The 4,005-nt window shown below is 45.9% G+C and overlaps 1 pseudogene; it reads left to right on the top strand.

The window, feature by feature from the left end:
• Positions 1 to 583: 583 nt before the first annotated feature.
• Positions 584 to 2,089, top strand: LOC147614069 (glucan endo-1,3-beta-glucosidase 8 pseudogene; annotated as a pseudogene).
• The last annotated feature ends 1,916 nt before the right edge of the window (positions 2,090 to 4,005 follow it).

Below are 4,005 nucleotides of genomic sequence, written 5' to 3'. Positions count from 1 at the left end.
CACAGGCTATCGGTAGAGACGAATGGCGTAGAACGGACTGTGAGAAACCGTCGCCGCACGGTACGTTTTGTCGACTGCAAGAATCGCGCTGCTACGATCTCATATTGTTTCCAGCAGGAGGACTACAGTGCCCCCTCCCATCATCGTCATCATCCACCTTTAAGGTAAGCTGCCACCGTCGCCATTATCATCTTATCAGTTTTGCTGCACGCCCCGCTCACCACCACCATTCACCTTTTCCTACATTCTCCTTTCCATATGCTGCTTTCCTTTTCTTTCTTGCAACTATCTTTCAGAGCTTCCCTCTTTACACGCCAGCGAATATTTTCTGTAGGTATTTCTTGCCACAAGCTTTGCAAACACTTTCAAGATTCCGCCCTGAGACCTTTGTGTTCTGACCCTTCTTTGTCAAAAGCAGCAGATAATCTTATGCTTGCAGAACGGAAACACATCCGCACTTCAAATCATGGGAATCTTCATGGCAAGGTCAGAGCTCCGAGCATGGAAGATGAAGCTCGAGCTCTGCTCTGCCTGTTGCATTCTATTGCTCAGCTGGCTTTTGTTTGCAGAGCGCGCTCAGGGCCTGGGCGTGAATTGGGGAACGCAAGCCTCGCACAAGCTGCCTCTATCCACCGTGGTGCATATGCTCAGAAGAAACAACATCAGCAAGGTCAAGCTCTTCGATTCCGATCCCACACCCTCCGTGCCCACGCAGGATCGAATATTGACGTCACGGTGGCCATCCCCAACAACCTGCTCGAGGCCATGACGGACGCAGAGCAGGCAGCAGCCTGGGTGCAGAGGAACGGGGTGCGTTACATCGTCCAGCGGGGCATCAATATCAAGTAATTTCGCTCTGTTCTGTTCTGGTTTTGCTGCGACATTCGACCTTAAGATTTCGCACGCGCTTATGTTGCCTTTCTTGGGTCTGTGAGGAGAGCAGTATGTGTAAAGTGAAGCTCATGCTTCCTCCTAAATAAAATTTGTATGTGGACTCATGTAGCAGTGGGAAATGAGCCGTTCCTGAAGACCTACAACGGAAGTTTCATTAGCCTCACGTTTCCGGCCCTTCCGAATATTCAGAATGCCCTCAACAATGCCAATCTGGGGGATCAGATCAAGGGCACCGTAACGCGGACGTGCTATCGGATTCCTCCTTGCCTTCACAGGGAACGTTCCGGCCCGACTGCATATCCTAGCAGATGATACAAATCGTGCAATTCCTGCACCAGAACAAGTGTCCCTTCACCGTCAACATCTACCCCTTCATAAGCCTCTATGACAATGCGAACTTTTCAGTAGATTACGCTTTCTTCGAAGGCAACGGCACGTTGCTGATAGACGGAGCGAAGGTGTACAGGAACGTGTTTGATGCGAGCGACGACACACTGGTGGCAGCTCTGGCGAACGCAGGTTTTCCCGACACGGCCATCATAGGGGGGGAGATAGGATGGCCGACGGATATGGCTTCACGGCGGCTACGAGACAGAATGCGCAGAGGTTCAACCAGGGCTTCTTGAATCATATTCTCAGTAACGCGGGCACTCCAAGCCGTCCGAACTCCAACATACAGTTCTATCTTTTCAGCCTGCTCGACGAGGACCAGAAGAGCATTGAACCTGGCAACTTTGAGCGGCATTGGGGCATATTCCAGTACAACGGCTTGGCAAAATACCCGCTTTCCATCCCGGGCTCTGCAGGAAACGGGGCCCTCGTGAATGCACAAGGGATGGAGTACCTGCAGCGGCGATGGTGTGTACTCGCAGACAATGCTGATCTCTCCAACTTGGGCAAATCCATCACGTTTGCCTGCACTTACTCTGACTGCACCTCCCTTGATTACGGGAGCTCCTGCAACCCTTACCTGGACACAAGAGGGAACGCCTCCTATGCTTCCAACCAATACTTCCAGAGCGCCGGCACTTGTTACTTTGATGGCCTTGGATTGATCACTTACCACCACAACCCGTCTGTAGGGAGCTGTGATTTCATTGTGCAGTTAGCGGCCGCCTCGGCTGCCAGAACCATCCTGGTGAGGGGCCTAGTTTCGGTCCTGATGTTGGTCTCTTTCTCCGTAATCATCTTGTAAGAGATACAAGTCTTGCACATTCATTTGCATGACTTCTAACTTGGTCCAAATTTGGATTTGGGAATTTGTGATACATTATTTGCTATAAAATCACAGCTCATTCTGGCTCATGGGGTTTTTCTTGATAAATGGAGCACGATGCACAATGTACCTCGTACTAGAGAATGGACAACGAAGTGACACACCTCGTACTACACAATGCACGCCATTGTGATCGTGATTAACTGGGTCTATCTATACGGTAGCTTATCCTCCAACTTTCTTTCCTAACCGGTCTTTATTAAAAAAGCACAATGACGTAGGTCCATTGGTAATTTCAAAAAACCGAATCTCTATCTATCTATACAAGATTAAGGATAAGTGTTCAGCGCAGGACGTGGCGCTCTGTGCGCGTTTTTTTTTTAAATCTCCAATCCCCTGTGCTCCAGCATGAACTTCATGCCTCCTCGTTCATGACGAAGCCGCTCCTTCCATGTAGGCAATTCCTTGCACTCCAGTCGCTTCACTCACGCTCCAAGTCGCACCTGCGCTCCAGTCGCTTCACTCACGCCCCCCCGATGAAGCCAGGTCCACGCTTCTCCATGCCCCTCCCTCCAGTTGCGCCTACGCTCTAGCGTCAACTTCACTCACGCTCCAGGTCCAACGCCTCCCTGTTCACGACGACGAAGCCAAGTCCACGCTCCTCCACGCTCCTCCCTCCACGTAGGCAAGCCCCTACTCTCCAGTTGCACCTGTGCTCCAGCGTCAACTTCACAGCTCCAGGTCCAGCTCCTCCTTGCATTTTATTTTTGTTTTTTTTAAATTGTATTTTATTTTGTTTTTTAAATAATATATATATATATATATATATATATATATATATAGAGAGAGAGAGAGAGAGAGAGAGAGAGAAAGAGTGTGTAGAATTATTTGGGTTTTCTAATTAAAAAATGATTTATTTTATTCTAAATTACTCCAAAATTTAAAAAAATATATTTTATTATATATATATATGTGTGTGTGTGTGTGTGTAAATCAAACAATATATATATATATATATATATATATATATAATATGTATATGTATATATAATATATATGTATATATATATACATATATACACATATATGTATATCTATACAGGATTAAGGGAGAGTGGCCCTCCCTCCACGTGGGCAAAGGAGGGGGGCCTATTTCAAAATGGCCACTCCTCCTTCAAGCGTGAGGAGGAGCCAAATCTCACATCTTCCAAAGCAATTTTGAATTTGAATCTAAGAAGATCTCATCTCACATCTTTCAATGAAATCTTTGTATACATGCTTACATACCTATAGATATACACACTTATATATATTATGCATGTATGTGTATCTATAGGTATGTAAGCATATATATATAAATAGTGTACATGTGTGTGTGTGTGTGTGTGTGAGAGAGAGAGAGAGAGAGAGAGAGATTACATGAAAGATGCATTTATTTGAGAGTGAGTACACCTCACCACTCATCCCTACCATTAAAATTTAATCTAAAATTTAATTAATTAAAATTATATATATGTGTAAATCTATTTAAGTGTGTGTGTGTGTGTGTGTGTGTGTGTGTGTGTGAGAGAGAGAGAGAGAGAGAGAGAGAGAGAGTTTCTATGTGAGAGAGTGTGCGTGAAAAGAGAGAGTGTATGTGTGTGTGTGCATGAGAGAGAGAGAGAGCGTGAAGAGAGAGTGTGTGTGTGTGTGTGTGTGTGCATGAGAGTTTCTATGTGAGAGAGTGTGCGTGAAGAGAGAGAGAGTATGTGTGTGTGTGTGTGTGTGTGAGAGAGAGAGAAAGAGAGAGAGAGACGACAGATAATTTCTACGTAGGAGATAGTTTGTGTGAGAGGAAGAGTGTGCGTTTAGATTAGTGTATGTGCGGTGTGTACATATGTGTGTGTGTGTGTGTG

The sequence above is a fragment of the Cibotium barometz genome, chromosome 42, assembly GCF_041138505.1.
Source record: "Cibotium barometz isolate CiBa-2024 chromosome 42, ASM4113850v1, whole genome shotgun sequence".
Lineage (NCBI taxonomy): Eukaryota > Viridiplantae > Streptophyta > Polypodiopsida > Cyatheales > Cibotiaceae > Cibotium > Cibotium barometz.
The sequence above is the reverse complement of the archived record's forward strand: the minus strand, read 5'-3'. Positions and strand labels throughout refer to the sequence as shown.